An 18,689-nucleotide genomic window follows, 5' to 3' on the forward strand; every position below is an offset into this window, starting at 1 on the left:
TATTGACATTTAATATGAAAAAATTAAAAATCAAAAGTATTCACAATCTGTATCTCATCATCATCAATTCTTTGACCTGATTTGCTTCAATGTAGGACAGTTCCTGCCCTTCTTTAAGGAATCCAGTGGTCCCATGTTCCTCACACTTTATCATATTGACATTAATCAAACAATTTGGAGACTAGATCAGACCACTGCAGTTGAATATTCCTGAGCTCAAGTGACCTAGTAGATTTCCTCTCTGATAGCTTTGAGTTTAGAAGTGAGTCACCTTGCCCTCTCAGTGTTTTTTCTACTATATGAAAGACTTAATCATCTCTACATCAGTTAGTGTATGTTTGAATATTTTGAGTGATGAGCAACTCACTATCTCATGAATCTGGACATTCTATTGGACAGCTTTAGTTATTTAAATGTCTTTGCTTACATTAAGCTAGCATTACTCTTACAATTTGCATCTATGAGTTACTATTTTTTGAAATGTAAAAAACAATAATCAACATTTGAAAATGACCAAATAAAAATAATGTTTAAATTAAAAAAAATAATCAAGCAGTCATAATTTAATTTAATTTAATGAATTAAGTGTTTACTATGTGCTAAGGACACAAATGAAATAAATGAAAGAATCCCTATTTCTAAGGAGGTTATCTTCTAATGGGGAAGATAAGAGGTACTTATATAATTATAAATAACATAAATGAAAAATGAACATAGACTTATATACAAAGTAGCTAATATTGGAGAAATAAACACTAATAGTTAGCAAGTTGAAGGTTAAGAAAGGCTCAGTGCGGAAGGTGGTAGTTGATATATTTTGAAGGAAAAGAGGGATTCAGTGATATGGAGGTCTTTAAAAGCAAAACAAAATTTCACATCGTTAACTTAAGGCAAAAGGAAGCTTTCTAGAGTTGGGTGAATGGGGACCCACGTGATCAAATTGCTTTGGCAATACTGGGTAGCATGGCTTTGAACAGAGACTTGAGGGAAGGATGTGTGTTAGGAGATTCTTTCAATAATCTGTTGTTGTTGGCCACTAAATTATTACCAATACTTTGTGACTCCATTTGAGGTTTATTTTTTAAGAAAGATACTGGAGTGGTTTGCCATTTCATTCTCCAGTTTATCATCTCCAGATGATGAAACTGAGGGAAATGGTCACACAAGTAGTAATGAGCTAATGAGGATCTTAATTAAGGTGCAGGTAAAAAGATTTCAAATGCAAAAGATGATGTGAAGACAAAGAAATGACAAGATAAGTCAATTACACCCATTATAGACTTTCCATTGCTCAGCTGGTAAACTCTAATTTTGAATTTGGGTGCCCATTTTTGGTAGGTTTGAAATCAATCATCAAATCTTGCATCATGTGAAAAGATTCACCAATATTTAAAGATTTGGATGATCTTCTCTCCCCTCCCCTTGCTTTCCCTTTCTTTTTTTTATTATCTAGTCTAAATTATCCAGTTTCCCCCATACAATCTTATATAATGGAATTTCTCAGCATTTGCCATCATTAACAGCCTGAATTATACAAATTTAAGCCTATCAAGACTCCTTCAAAAATGTACCCAGAATTGTAACCAGTGAAGCAATACCCCATTAAAAAAGAACATGATTTCCTTTAAAAGGTTAATTAATATGAAGGCAAAAGGGAAAGTTGCTTGAGGCATTAACATTTGAGAGAATCAAAACATTCATTTTTTAAAATTAATTACCTTCCATCTTAGAATCAATACTATATATACTGGTTCCAAGGCAGAAGAGAGGAAACAGCTAGGCAGTAGGATTAAGTGACTTGCCCAGGATCACACACCTAGGAATTCTCTGAGGCCAGGTTTGATCCCAGGACATCCTGTCTCTGGGTCTGACTCTCGATCCACTGAGTCACCTAAATCCCCCCATCCAAACTTATTTTTTTGATTAAAAACTTCTTTATAAACATTGATTTGGTATTGGAAACTACTGTTGCTATTCTTCAGTTATCATGTATTCTTGGTCCACCACTATTGAAATAATATATTTCATGGAAAGAAATTGCCATATTCCCTTGACAGAAAATTCTTCATCATAGTGATTTTAGGTTAATCTGAATGGTCAGTTCCTTTCATTTCCAATGAGCATTTTGCTGCTATATTCAAAAGAGCTACTAGTTTGTCGATAGAAGACTTTAGTATAAATCTGAGCTCTTTCATCTACACTTGAGTAACTTTGGGTAAGTTGTTCACCTCTTATGGCAAACTATTCTGATTCATGAAGTGAGAAGTTTGAGTCAGATATATTTTATTTAGCTTTAAATATTGTGAAATCAAATTGTGAGTCACAAATAAGAGCATTACTATAGCCATATTTCAGGTGTCACAAATTCAACCAATTAATCAATCAGCATTTATTAAGTACCACTTTGGACAAGGCACTGTGCTGTCAGTGATTGAAAGAAAAGAAAATAATATCAAATAAAAGATAACTAAGTGTCTCAAAAACTCACAATAGGGACAATGAGATACAAACTCTACACAATGGAAATTGGACATAATCAAGAGATGGAAGAGACTAGGAATAAATGGAATTGGGAAGTACAAATGGTGGTGTCACATTCAAATATAAATAGGGTCCACTATTTGCTGAGGCCCTGGTAATGACCTAGTTTTGAAATGCATGATTTATTTATTGTACTTTTATTTATTTTAAAAATTTTAATTATTTATTTTAAATAATTTTAATATATTTTATAATAAATAAATTATTTATTTTAAATATTTCCAAATTGCAATTTAATCTGGGCCCATCCAGCATGCTGCAGGTGTTCTTCCATCCAGCGGCCCATATGTTTGACTCCTTTAGGTTAAAAGAATTGCCTTGCTACAGTAAGAGTCCAGTTGAGGTTATAAAATATACTTTTTTTTCCTAATAGTAGACAGTGCAGGGGATCGAGTGCCAGTCCTAGAATCAGAAAGACTCAAATTAAAATCTGGCCTCAGATACTTAGTAGTTGTGTAACTCTTAACATGTCACTTAAATCTGTTTACCTCAGTTTTCTCATCTGTAAAATGAAGTAGAGAAGTAAATGGAAACCACTTCAGTATCTTTACCAAAAAAACTCCAAATAAAGCTAGAATGAGGGGGCAAGAGTATTCAGGAAAAAAGACCATGTGCACTTAAACCAGTTAATAACTTTGTTTAATGTGTATGTTTGACACTTTGTTGCTAAATAAGAGAATACAAAGTTGCCCAATTCTTTACTATACAAGACCCTGCTCATAGTGAGAGCCATAACATAATGAAGCCATGGTTTAATGCTCTTTCTAAAGAAAAAGAGCTATTTTCTACTCTACTGTCATTTTTAGAAAAGTTTAGAGACAGGTAATTTCACCAATATTTTTCTAGTTGTTATAATAGCAATGTTTATAATGACTTGAATCAGATTACACTGTTTTAGAGTGAGAAGGGACCCCAAAGACCACCTACTTCATCTCTCCTTGAAAAAGAAGTAAGACTGACAAATTACTAGAAACACATTTTGAATGGGGGAAAAATAGTTGTCTAGTAGCCAGGCCTACAAGGATATATAAACAAGAACAGGATGATACAAGCAAATCAAGTGCACCCCAACATGCCAAAAAAGTAGTGCTCTAACAATATCACCAATACCTCAAGTGAGAGTTTGTCCACTCTCTCTCCAAGTTGCCCATTCTAACTTTGGAAAACTATTATTTTCTTATTAGGAAATTTTCCTGACATCAAACGCACTTAGCCTCTCCACAGTTATGCTTCTGTTAAACATCTTGATGGGCTTTCAATACTTGAAGTTACTTATTACTGAGCTTCCCTTAACCCCTATATAAAGCATATACTGTCTTCTTTTCCTAAAGCTATTTATAATTGTCATATAGCTGCTGTTGGTTTCTCAAGTATTCCTTCTATGGCTTGGACACTGAACCCTTCAATATCCGGTTTGCTCTCCTCTGGACACTCTGCAGCTCATGAGTATCCTTTTGAAAATATAGTGCCCTAATCGCATCACAATTCTCCTGATGTGGTTTGACTAGGGCGAAGTACCAGTGCACTATAGCTCACTTATTCTGGGATGCTGTCTTTCTTCATTGAGCCTTCAATTCACATTAACTTTTAAGGGCTACCATATCACAATGTTGACTCATATTGAACTTGCAATCCATCAGGATTGTAATTCTGTGATGTCCCGTCCTTCCTCTTCTACCTTAAACTGGTAAAAAAAAAAAAAAAACTAATCGAATGTAAAGTGTTATATTTATCCTTATTGCATTTCATTTTATTTGATTCTCCCCAATGTTCTGGCTTATCATAGTATTTTTTATATTTAGAACATAGCATTCTCCATTGCCTTACTATTGGTTCTACCTCCTCCCACATTTTGAGTCATTTCAAATTTTGACAAACAGGTCATTTATGACTTTATCCAGTCTGCTGATGAAAATTTTACCTTTCATAATCCAAACCATCCCTTATGCCTTCCAGTGGAGACTTACTTCCAAAAACACATTGAGATACTAATGCTATATAAAGCTTGATATTTTATAGAGGATTTCCTTCATAACCTCCTAATGTAGATGATATAGGTAGTATTATTTCTATGCTTTAGATGAAAAGATCAAGCACAACTAGCTCTGATGCTTTTTATAGGAGGTCAATGAAAAATGCAAGACTTGAACTCATGTCTGCTGCCAATATCCCTAAAGAATATCTCTAATTCTTCATTTTGTAAATAAATAATTTTTCCTTTAATTTTTGCTTATTTCTGGACTTGAGAAACCTGTTATTTTTTCAGAAAGGAAGTGATTAACTGAATAAAATAAGGGGTTTCTCAAGTCCAGAAATAAGCAAAAATTAAAGGAAAGAATATTTATATTGGCTTCAGTCTCTTTATTTACAGATATTCTTTAGGGATATTATCTTTTCTTTCTCCCAAATTCCATTAATCGATAATCCTTCAACTCTTTCTTGCTTCAGCCCTTCTATTCATGTTGGAAGGAGAAAGGCAGCCAAAGAGCATGAGCTGCATATTGAGAGGCAGCATGGTATATTGGGATGAATGTTGAATTTGGAGTCCGAAGGCTTAAGATTTTGTCTAGGCTATGTGACTGGGTAAATCACTTCTTTCTAGGTCTCAGACTCCTTATCCATGAACTGAAGTGCATTTCCTTTAGGGACCACTATGGAGAAGAAACAAACCTACATTTAGAGACAGATGACTGGGGTTCAGCTCTCATCTCTACCATTCTCTGAGTTAACAAAGATAAATCACTGAATTTCTCTGTGCCTCAGTTTTCTCATCTATAAAGTAAGGGACTAGGTGACTTCTCACTCAAAATTTATGATCCTATGCCCAAGGTTCAATCCAACTTAATATTGATGATTCAGAAAACTTTGAATGGCTTCCTCCTACTGCACCAAAACATAAAGGACTTGCATGGTACAATGGAAATCTTACCACTTTGTGTTTAATTGTTAGCTGTCTCACTGTCGCATGTCTTCAGTCATTAGCATGAGTGTCCAGTAAACAAGATAAAGTTCACATGCTTTTATATTATTTAAATGTCCTCTAAACATCTCCCTGATTTGCAACCAATTAGCAATCTCCTCATGGGCAAAGCATCCACTGTATAATCCACAGTGTTTAAAAATGTCTACAGCAGCATCATCGGAAAAAAGTAACTGCCTAAAATCTCTTTAGAGAAATTTTATTTTTATTTATTTTCTCTTTGATGTTCATTTGTAGCTCCAAGAGCCTTGAATCATGCATTTCTGAAGAATGCCTTTTAGAGAGATTACTGAGTTCAGCCAGGGCCAAATTGAAGGATTTTTCCAGACAGACCTTTTAATTTAAAAGCAGGGGCTTGTTTCCTGTTTCTGCTTCATTGCACAATTATAAATGCATGTTCCACGCTATGGTCCACAAATTGCACAACTGTTTCCTTCCCCATGCAAAGTCTACCAGCATTTGTGGCAAGGTAGCCCTCAGCCTTGAAGCCAACTAAACTGTTCCTTTTTTCTTCAGTGTCATAGCAGAGAAATCCTCACTTTTATATTCAGTGACAAGATTATTCCATAGGCACTCATAAAAGATCTTTCTATTATTCTTGTTCTTGGTCAAAGATAAAATATGAATGGCTTGGAATCACAGACCAAGCAATCTAGGACAGAGAAGTGATATCAGATTGACTCTCAAATGATTTTTTAAGTGATCATGGATTTATAAATGGAAGAGACTTCAAGATAACTTAGCCCAACTTTTTCATTTTACAGAAGAGGGATAACTGGAATGGGAGAGAGATGAAATTATATAATCAATAAATGCTCAGATTTTGAACAAGTCACTAATTTTCTATGAATATCACTGTCTTCATCTATTCATTGGGGATAGGATCTACTTGTCTCATTCTACCTAGACAGGTAGAAAACTCAAAAAAATCAATCCTGGATTCCAGAACATCTTTGTTTGAGTCTTGTCTTTGTTATGTATACTGGCAATTTGATCTTGGTGAGGAGGGGAGAAAAGAGGGTTAATGGAAAATGACATCTTTTTTTCGCCCAGTGAAATACATGGCAAGCATCTATTATTTAGGATGTAAAGCACTTTACAATTTGACTTTAATCTATCTTTTTTCATTTTTTTCTGCCTTCCATCCACCCTAGTCAATTCCATAATACTATCAATTACAGAGCAGATACCAAATTTCATTGTTAAAGAAAATTTCCTCTTCATGAGTTCAATATATCCATGGAATTAGAGGGCCATTTAAAAAAATACCCTTGCATAAATGTAAGAAATAACTAGTAATTCTTATCTTGGAGGTAACATAGCTGGATCACAGACCTAGGTCAACAACAACATTTCTCAGTTGATGATAATCTACCTGTGACTGAAGAACAAAATCATTTCTTGTCCTATATGAGAAGAAGTGAAAAACCAGGAGAAAGACTTTGTATTGGGGTCCTTTAGGGACCGGCTCAGACTTTCCACAAAAGAATATATATGGTATCACATAGCTCTTCAGAATTCTCAGAGTTGAAAGTGTGTACATTCAGAAAATAGAAATTGTGAGCCCCAGTAGATCTTATTACTGGATTATGGGTCTCATGTAAATCCTTATTCAGTACCCATTCCGTGTCACCTGGGCTTACCAGGGTCTAGGCAGTATAATAATTACAAGTATGTTAAAAGCACAGTTTATGCCTTCACAGAGCTTCCTATTCAGCAAAGAAGTTACAAAATTAATTCTGATCTTTAATTCATGGCAATATGTTGTAAATTCAATAAGGGAGGTAAAAAAACAAAAAGTTATGACTCTCACAGAGAGAAAAAAGTCCATCTGACTGAGGTGAAGAAGGAGAGCTTCATTAACAGGGTAAGAATAACAACAACAGTAATAAAATAAGCTGTATTAAACCAAATATCCACAGATTAGGTCTCTCCCAGAAGTGACACATTTTAAGGGAATTATGGCACTATTTATCAAAGTCTATGAAAAAATGAGGACACTAAAGCCTTGGGGGGAATTAACTGCTACAAAAATGTAGATAATAAAATACTAATTATTACTGTATGAAGTAACTACTTTGTCACATCTAGAAACATTTTAGGTTAATAATATAGATATTTATTAAGTACATCCTTGAAGCTTTGAGAAGGAAATAGCATCTTTTTATAAATAATATTTTTCTATGATCTAAATGTTTCAATAGAAAAATTCACTAAAAGATGAATACCTTCTGTTTTTCTTCCTTCCTTCCTTCCTTCCTTCCTTCCTTCCTTCCTTCCTTCCTTCCTTCCTTCCTTCCTTCCTTCCTATCTTCCTTGTTTGCCATTTCTTTCTCTCATTTTAGAAATGAGGAAATGGAGGCAAAGAAGGTTAAGTGATGGGTCCAGGGTCATGCAACTAGTAGGTATATGAGGCTAAATTTGAATTCAGGATGATGAATCTTCCTGGTTTCAACCTAGTATTTTATCTACTGTTCCACTTCGGTACACCAGGAAATGAGGTATATCTGGATGTAAATTAATTTTGTGTTCAATTTTGTCAAATGTATTAAAAATATTGTTAAATTATTTGGAAAATTTGACACCCAACACTTAAAATGGTTGTTACTATGTTACATTTTTCTGGAATAGATAACAATTTATCACATTGGTAGTCACCATGCCAATGAAGTCATTGACACATGAACTACTCAGTACTGAGAAACTGGGAGATATGGACCAGAATTCAACTGTGAACATTCAGTTGATTCTCACCACTGAAACAGATGATTACTTACTAATTTATGTATATTTATGGCTGAGAAGAACTGATAATCAGAGGAGGGCATGAGGGAGAACATCTTACAATAAGGTCAAGAAAAGATGAGTGGGATTCTGAACTTTCTGAGCCACATTCCTATGCAGTTCATGATTGGCTATATATACAAAGACAAAATAGCTTCTAGACAGGAAGTTCCTGACAAACAGGAGTTTTTCTATTTTTCCTCTCTCTTACTCTCAGAGCCTAGCACAAGACAAAGAAAAGTCTCTTAAAAATGTTAGTGGAATGGAATATAATACATTACAGATGTGTCACTTGTTGGAGAGGTTCCAGAAAAGGGAGATCTGTACAGTAATGCATCTCAAAATCATGCTTTGTAAATGAAAGACTGATCAGTTGAACTAGTTAATTGTTCAGTGTGAAGAATACAAGACATTGTGTATGTTTGGGGAGTGAAGGAGTGTAAAAGAGAAATATTTTCAAATATTAAAAGAGCTGTCACATGAAAGAGGGATTGGACTTTAATTTTGTCTGATAGACCTTAGAGCAGAGAACCAAGAGCAGTGGGTGGAAGTTACAGATATGATTAGGCTTGATATAAGGAAAACTTTTTAACTAGTGCTTTCTAAAAGCTGAATGAACTAGCTCAGGAATCTGTGACCTCTCCCTCATCAGAACGCTTCAAGCAAAGCCTAGTTGATAAATTGAAGAGGGGATTCTCATTCAGGCATACACTACTCTGGAGAACCATTGGAGTGCCTTCTATTTCTGAGGTTCTTTTAGTTGTCATTGACTTGGATTTACCTTCATATCTATAATCACTATATCCAATTTCTGTTGCATATTTCTTTATTTATCTATACTCCTCCCCTCAATATCACCAGCTTAGATAAATATTTCACCCATTCTGGAGTTGTTCTTCTCTTTCCAGTTACTTTCCTTTCTAATACATCCTAAAGAGAGATGCCCACCTGTTCTTCCTAAGGCATAGATCTGATGTCATGTTTCCACTGAAAACCTTCATTGGTATCATTGTTTATTAAATTAAGTTGATAGTTCTTTATTTTTTGTCAAGATAGCTTATAAGCTTTAGTTTTACAGTAAACTTCTTTGCATGTTCAATCTTTTTTGTGAATTTGAAATGTTAACAAGCAGTTTTCTAAAATGGATATTCCACTGACTTCCTCTTTGGACTCAATAGTGGTATCTTCTATGTCTTGAATATATTCTTCTTCATTTCTTACTTTCAAATTAATTTTCATTCAAGGCTTATTCCAGATTTCATGTCATCAGTGAAACAAAACACTCATGTGCTTTCTACTGAAAGTTTCCTCTGCTCTTCAAATTTTCCCAAGGATTTTTATGACTTCTTCTTTCCCTTCATCCTATTCCTTGTATTTTGCCTCTCTTTGGAATTTAATCTATGCCTCTGTGGAGAAGTCACTTTCCCTCTTTGGACTTCAGTTTCACCATCTGTAAAATGAGTGTTTTGAACTAAATTGGGGATTGTTAGTCCCTTGTCATTCTAGAGAAACTATGGTACCCCTTCTCAGTATAATGTTTTAAATATACAAAATTATATTATCAGAATTACAAAGGAAAGTATTTAAATTGAAAAACATTTATGTAAAAACATAATGTATCATATATCTATATCCACATCTTTCTGATTAAGAATTCCTAACCTAATTCCTAATTGAATTCCTAATTGATCTCTAAGATTTTATAGTTTTAAATACCATAATCCCAACAAGAAACAATTTTATTAGCAAGAGAAAAAAGTATATCTAACAACTAAAGAGAATATGTTAGTTTTCACCATTAAGAAATAGTTCTTAAAAGATCTAGAATTCAAAACAGGAATGTGTTATGCTAATAAAACTCTCTAAATTGTAAGATTAGAGCTTTCTCTGTAACATTGCCAGTTCCTTTTCAAAAACAAATTTCATTTTCTTCTATTTTCCCCAGTATGAGCCATTGAAGGGAAAATACTCTTCATAATTCTGTTTAGTTCCTAATATTACTCAACCCTGCCATGATGTTGTCTTTGCTTACAAACCATTCAAATATCACAGTACTATTCTAGAATGGTTATAGGGAGGCACAACAAGTTTGTTATTATGTTTATAAACAATATCTAATTGTAATAGGAAAGAAAGGTGTTTCAGCCAAATCTTCTTTATCTTTCTTATAGGACAATTCCTGTAGCTAAAGTTTCTTGATCATTCATGTCTTTCTGAATTATAACCTTCTAATTTTGAATTAATATTCATTAAATATGTTTATGATACAAATGATACAAATACACATTTGTTTTTCATATTTGTTGCTAGTTAAAGGTGAAGATTTAGAAAGAGAGGTGTAGATATGGGAAATGAATGGCTGGTTAAATACATGTCTGAGGACAGGATATGAAATAATCTATTATTTGTTTTTGATATTCTTTTTCTTTTTAATTTTTTAGTCCCAAATTCTCTTTTTCCCTCCCACCCTTTCTCCACTCAATGACAAAGAATTTTTTTTTCAATTATACATGTGAAATTGTGTTCATGTGAATTTATGTTCATATTAGCCATATCACCAAAAAAGGCAAAGAAAAGAAAATGATGAAATTATAATTCAATTTGCACTCAGAATTCATCATTACTCCCTCTGGATGTAGATAGCATTTTCTCTAAATTATGAGTGCTACTTCAGTGGATTTTTACATCTATTATAATGAGGCTAACTTTTTTTTTAAAAATATGTTATTTTCTTCAGAGTTTTTCGTGCCTTTTGTGACAGAGACTGGCATATAAGAAAAGTTCCATACTGAAGAGTATGTGGAACTGATCACCTTAATGGGAGAGGGGCCCCAGGAGTTTGGAATCTTGAGGAGGAGAAGATTCCAGCTGGGAGAGGAGTTAATCTCTCATTTGGGAGAAGTCGAAGAGAGAAGGTTGAAGAAGACTTTCTCCTGAGTGTTACTCACTATTTCCTGTCTGTGACTGGAAATCTTTCCCCCCAACATTTCCCAGTTGAAAAGACTATTGAAGAGGATACCTGAGAAGGACGTTTTAAATCTCTGTCTGACTTTACTTCAGCTCCTGTTGCCCTGAGTTTGAACTGTGGCCAAAGGGCCAAGCCCAGAGTGAGTCAGCCTGACTTTCTCTCAGGAGGCTCAGGCTACTAAGGCCTGAGTTCCCCCCAAACTCGAGGAGGGAAGAGAAAGGGTTTAGATAGAGACAGAGACTCCCTTTTCCCCACTTTCCTCTACTGCTCTTTCTCTGCCAGTTATTTCTTTGTATTATCCTTATTGAGTTGACATTAAAATAGTTATCTTTTCCCCAAGCTGTGAATCAAGTGTGAGGGAACAGAACCAAAGGAGAGACCCTTTGGTCTTGAGTAGTGGAGGGGGGACAAGAGGGACAAGAGCAAATCTGGGAGAGCAGCCATAGCTAAGGAGGGAAGGCAGAAAGGGGGAAAATCTTCAAACCCTCTCTCCTCTCTCTGAGCCAACCCTTTACATCTGCTGTCTCCCCTGAACCCTGCTTTGAGAAGGGAGGTCTCCACCCTTTCTCTCTCTCTCTCTATATATATATATATTGAAAGACTTAACCCCTCAAATACACTTTTTATCGAGCTGCTTTATCAAGTTTTCATAACTTTCTTGCTTCACTTTCATTTCTTTTCCAATATTTTCCTCTACCACTCATCTCTTTCCTTAACTCTTCAAGAATTCTTTTTAGATTTGAGTCCAATTAGCATATTCATTTGAGGTTTAATTTTAATTTAGTTATCTTCATATTATTATTTTCTGAGTTTATGTCTTAGTATTCTTTTCTCACATAAAAGGTATTTTTTGGCATTTGATAATTTTTTCTAGTCTATATCTTGACTTTGAACCTCATGTTAAAGTTAGATTCTACGTACGTCAAGGTGAGGAGGCACTATTCCATTCTTTAGGATTTTTTGTATTGCTAATTTCAAACTATTCTGTAAGTCTGCAAATTTTCAGTGCTCTCATGGAACTCCAATTGAGGGAAATTGTGGTGACTACTTTCTTGGTACAGGCTCTATTCTTTACCCAGAAAGGTGACTGCTCCCCTGAAGTCATAACCACTAGTGCTCCTTTTGACCCTGGAAATTCAATCAGGTCCCCCATTCACTTGGAACTGAAGCCAGAGACCTTCTTCCTTTGAGACCAACTAGAAGCACATCTTTGCCCTATAATCACAACTCAGAACTTTTTATGGGCAATGGAGTTACCAATTAATGCCATTTTCACTCAGTGCTAATAGAGTGTTCCCTGTAATATCCTTCTGACTAATTGTTCAACTCCCTTAATGTCTCTTGACTGAAATTTCTGGAAGCTACTACTACTTTTGCCACTATACACTATATAGCAAGTACAACCAAAATCCACCATTGGTAGTTCTGCTGCACCCTCAACTGTCTCCCATCCCACAAGTCACAAGTCACAGGGTTCTCCTGATGACCTCTTTATTTGTTTCAGACTGGGAAAATGTCTCACTCTGAAATTTTGTTGTTTCTTCCACTCCAAAATATGAGTTGAGGCTTTATTTTAAAATTCTTTGAAGGGGATGTTATGAGAGTTCATATGGTCTGCTACCTCCACCATCTTGACTCTGGCTTATGATATGGATTTTTGAATGTTGGCTTAGACATAGAAATGAAAATATCTTGCCCAAGGATGAGGTGCCTCCATTAAAAATGTTTATTAACACATTTTTATTTACACCTACCTACATACACACATATGTATATTTAGTTTGAAGGCTTTCACATCTAAGCAAAGGAAGAGGGAGAGGAATAATGAATAACTATATTTACACAATTAGATAACAATCAATCAAGTTTAATTCATCAAACAATTATTAAGTACTTACTATTTGTTTGGTTTTTTGTTAAATTAATAATGAAATGTTCTTGCCTTTAAAATGTTTACATTCTACTGATAATAACTATAATATAGGAGAAAGATATCTTTTGGAAAAGCATAGGAGACAAATTCTAAGAAAGGACCCAATAATAAAACCTCTGGCTTCAGATGTCAAAATCAATATAGTTAACAAATAAGGCTAACAAAGTAAATAAGGCAGTTGATAAGTAAGTATACAAAGTTAATAAAGGTAGTAATGCAAAGAGTAGCTGTTCTATCTCCTCACTGTCACTAAGACTTAATTCAGTTAGGGTTGGGATCTTAGGTATAGTTATAAGCTATTATAAGATTATTCTCACTTTCCTCCTTTCTATTTCTTAGCTTTACTTTCCTAATAATAAGCTAAGGGTTTGTGTTTAAGAAGCTGCTCTCCTGACTTTTATTCAAACTCTTAACCCCAAAATTTAACCATTCACAGAAGTGTTAAGTTGCACTGAATGGCTTTGGCTGTTCATTCTTACTCTGATATTCTATAATATTCTATTGAAACATGAACTTTTAATTTTTGGACATATCATTGTTAGGATATATTCCCTTATATCAATCCTGAATATGCTTCACTGAAATTTCCCTGGAGTCATCTCTTTGACCATCCATGGGAACCATCTTCATGTAGGTTTCCAAATATACTTTTTTGTGTGACATCAAAAAGTTGACAAAGAATGTTTCCATATTTGCGAATTTTATCAGAGAAGGAAAGGTCCTTTCACCAGCAAATTCAACAATTAGATCTATTCTATGGTATGAATGCTGTAAGAGAACAAGTATTCAGGCATTTTCAGAGAGACCATAATATAATTATCTATCCAAAGTGGGTAAAGAAATTGAGCCATTGTGATGCTATATGCCAGTGCCTGTGGTTTTACTCAGAAAGAGGTTATTCTTTTCTTGAATGCTTATGACAAAATTTCTGTGCCATAAAAGTTCAAAAGTAGCATAGAATTAATTTCAAGAAATATGGAAGGCAGATGCTCTGCAATTTCCCAAGTGCATCTAGCTTCTTAATGTTCAGAAACAAGAGTATTCCTATTCCTACATAAAATGAACATAAAAATACTTTATAGAGATTGTTTGGAGGCATGTTTCATGCAGTAACCAGATTGTTTCTACCTCATTCCCTAATTCATTCATTTATTTATTCGCAAGGAATTCATGTAGTTTGTGTATTTACTAAGTACCAATTACATAGAAAATATTGTCACTAATGTCAAATATTGTCATTGATTAATTAAATTTTATTGAGTAATAAATAGAAGCTTTCTTTTACACCATAACTTGTCATTCATTAAATACAATTTACTTCATTTTTCTTTTCTCAAGCTCACATGTCAATTCAATTTTAATAATTGTGTTCTGCCATTCTACAGCCCATTTTTCATTTTCCCTCCCCTAAAGCCCTGAAAAAAGAAGGTAGTATTATAGAGGTTGTGTATTGTGGTGACCATGATGTGACAAGGAAATCACTTTAAAAGACTGATATATATTAATTTAAGGTCACCAAGGAATTCAGCTATGTAATTCCTAAATGAAAACTCAAGTCAGCAGTCAACCTTTTATGGAGTTTAATTACAAACAGGAGGAAGAAAGGTATTAGAGATAGAGAGAGAGAGGGAGAGAGAAAGGGGAGAGAAGGGAATAGGGTTTAAATACCCCTTCTGTTTAGGCTGGGCCAAAAGGCCCAAGCCCTTAGATAGCTGAGGCAAAGAAAAGAGATCAGTCCCTATCACTCACATGACCAAAATGGAGAAACAGTCTCAGGGGCCTCCACCTCCAGCTTCCTTCAGAGCAAGCTTCCCAGAGCACAACCTCTCCAACCCACCCCTAGTCCTCAGACCCTGCTATCTTTAAGGAAACCATCCAAGTTCCCTCCCCTCAGTTCTCACATCTACCAATCACTGTCCATGTCTTCCCTGTGCCAATGGTGGCTCTAGCTTAACCCAGGACCACCCAGAGGTCTGTGGCTTTGCACATGTCTGTTGAAGGTCATATTCTCAAATAATTAAATCTTGATCTATGCTGCAGCCCTTCCTAAATCCTGTTAGGACTGAGTAGGGTGGAAATTGTATTTTCCAAGACCTGGTTCTGTCATTCCAAGTATCTCTATTGTATCAATTCTAAAATCAATCATGACTCAAAGAACTTCCTGTTCTATGCTTAAGCATAGGTCAAAGCCCTTTCCATTGTTCAGCAAAAGGTTTCTGTCCTAACGTAATCTTAAGAAGGGAGGAGGAGGAACCTCTCTTGCCAATGGGGTTCACATTCCAATAGAGTTCCCACTATCAGTATGAAATTTTCCAAGTATGAAATTTCCCAATGGTGAAATTTCCAACATTTATAAGTCTAAGAAATTTCATATTATATATGAAATATATTATCATGTATTACATATCTCCATGTCCATCTTGTTGTGAAATAAGACATATTGTTTATACTAGAGAAAAACTTATGGAGGAAATAAAATGAAGAATGGTATGCTTCAATTTCATTCAGATTCTGTCAGTTAGTAGTTAAGTCTTTTTTTGCTGTTGCTGTGAGTCCCTTGCATTTGTCTAGGATCCTTGCCTTGATGCTGGAGAATAGTTGATAGTCTATACTTCAAAATGAAGTACTTGGACTCAATGACTACCCTTTTCCTTTCTGATCTAAATCTTATGATTCTACAGATTCTATAATGTTTATAGTCAGCCGAGATCAAGATCACAAAGCAGAAATAAAACTTGAGGACATCTTTTTGATGTCAGTGACTGTTTTTTCTTTTATTTTTGTATGCAGGGTATACCACCTGGTAAATAGTTAATAAAAGTTTGATGATTTATATTGGAATGAATTGTAGTGGATAGAGTACACAATTACAATGTCACTTTTATAGAGTACACAAGTAAAAAAAACTACTTAAGAGTATTTTATTGGAAATTTAGTGGAATAAATAATGTTTAAAGCTATCATAGGGGTTCAAAAGAGAGAGAATACAACATAAATAGATGGATCAGAGAAACCTTCTTGATGAAATGTTATTGGAACTAGATAATGAAATAGTGTTCATATTCATCCTAGTCTTTAGAATAGAGAGAGAAATGGACACGGATTCAGAGGTCACTGGCTAATTGGCCAAAGAAAAATAACTATCTCTCTATAAGCAAGTATTCTCCTTTATAAAATGAGAAGTTTACACTTGATGTCCCCTAAATTATTTTCGGCTCTGAATCTATGATCCTATTATTTTAACAGGTGGAGATGGATAGGAAAGAATTGTAGGTAGAGAAAACAGTTTACACCAAGACACTAGTAATGTTTGCCAGCAATACTGTAGAGTTTTTCTGAAGATTAATGAGCTCAAATCTCTAACTATCTTGAAAAATCAAACTTCAAAAGAACTATGTTTGAAAAGCTGAATATGAAAAGGTAAGACAAACCTTCAGCTTCCTTTCAGAGGCAGCTGCACTTTTGCCAAGATTACATTCACTGGACTTGCTCAATACATTTCAGAACCTTGGGTCAAAAAGGGCTGTGTGAATGTAAGTTATCATTTCAAGAGATTCATCTGGAACACATTATACTTTTCCACAAGAACTTGAACTCAAACACACATGTGTGCCTACATATATTTACACATACAGCAATTGGTAATGCCTGAAAGACATTGGTAGGGACCAGGAGCAGCAATAGAATGGAATGTATGATGCGACTATCTCACAGTATGAAAATTAGCATGACTTTTCCGGAACCCCAATATGACAAAGACTTTGTTAATTATAATCCACTTCCCATGTTTTATTCTTGCCACAGATTTGCATTTTCAATGGAACTTAGAGGATGATGAGCACAGAAGCCACATCTGTAAGCAAAGTAGCTGTTGTTTGTGATTTTGTTATAAATGTCAGTAGTCCTTAGACTTGAATTAGATGTCATCTAAGGTAAACCAAATTAGATTTGAGACCAGTATATGAATGTATGCTTATTTATAACTATAATGACCTTTTATATTTATTTTTCATAAAAGATTAGTGAGAACTTTAACCAAAATGTTAATATTTCAATTTAAATTGCCCTGAGCATGTTCAGTTCCTTCAGTGATGCTTATCAGTGTTTTACTCTTCAGAGGTTGTTACAAACCATGCCTTTGTGCACCTTTGTGAAAAGAACATGAGAATATGAGGATTTAGAAATCTACGTTTATATCAAACAAAATGAAAATATAATTTCATTTTAATCTTTTCATTTTCCTTCCATAGGTTACCAGTATTGCAAGACCAAGGTTGTACATTTGTCCAACCTATCCCTAGTTCATCTTCAATATCAGAAGTCTTCAGTCTTTTATAAAAGTGTTCATAAGACTTTTCATTTTCCTCCTTTACAGAGTGTGTTGGGGACCTTTCTTGGTGAATGGGCAAGGGTAGTATGATGAATTGAATGTTCCGAGAAATGAGTGATGTATGAAGTCAATCATTCAAACAACAGACATTTATTAAGATTTTTTGATATTCCAGACACTCTTTTAGGGTGTGGGTAGACAAAGACAAAACCTAAATCAATATTCTGAAGGAGCTTACATTGTGATTGTGGATATGGAGAGAACACGCATATAAATAGTTGTACACAAAACACACATAAAATATATACAAACAGCTTTGGAAGAGAAGTCAATAACCACTTGGAAGATGGAGAAATACATTACATAAGAGACAACTGAAATGAGTTACAAAGAAAATCAGAGATATCATGAAATGGAGAAGAGGAGTAAAGATTGATAAATAGATTGTGAATCTCCATGATTTTGAGGATGATGTCTTCAACTATAATAGGGAAGTTGGGAAGAGGTTAGATTTTAGAGAAAAAATATTCCTGATTTCTGTTTTGGACATATTTAATTTGGGGTATTCAATAGACAATTGGATATAAAACTTGATTTCAGGAGAGCCTGGTAAATAGATCTAAGAACTATTTGCAAATAATTAATAATTGAATTCATGGGTGATGATAAATTCACCAAAAGAAATAGTATGTTGGGAGAAGAAAGGATCTGTCCCACATTGAGGGAATATTTGTCAGGTAGGTCGTAGAAGGAACAGTGCCATGAAAATCTATACAGGAGAGAGTACCCAAAAGAAAAGATGAATCAACAGTGGCATATCTAGAAGGATAAGGACTGAGAAAATATCATTAGTTTTATCAATTAAGAAACCTTTGGCAAATTTGGGGAAAATTTATCAGTGGAATGATGAGGGTAGAAGTCAGACTACAGAGGGTCTTAGAAGTTAGAGAGGAGAGAGTAAGTGAAAGCAATTAATGTAGATGGTTTTCTCAAGGAGTTTTGTCAAGAAAGGGAATATATAATACATAAATCCCTAAATATATAATGCATATATAAATATAATAGAGGCATGTATGTTTACATATAGTTATGTGTGTGTATATGTAATAGCTAGTGAGGATGATTGCATCAAATGAATTTTTTTAAGGATAGG

The sequence above is a fragment of the Monodelphis domestica genome, chromosome 7 (genome assembly GCF_027887165.1).
Source record: "Monodelphis domestica isolate mMonDom1 chromosome 7, mMonDom1.pri, whole genome shotgun sequence".
Taxonomy (NCBI): domain Eukaryota; kingdom Metazoa; phylum Chordata; class Mammalia; order Didelphimorphia; family Didelphidae; genus Monodelphis; species Monodelphis domestica.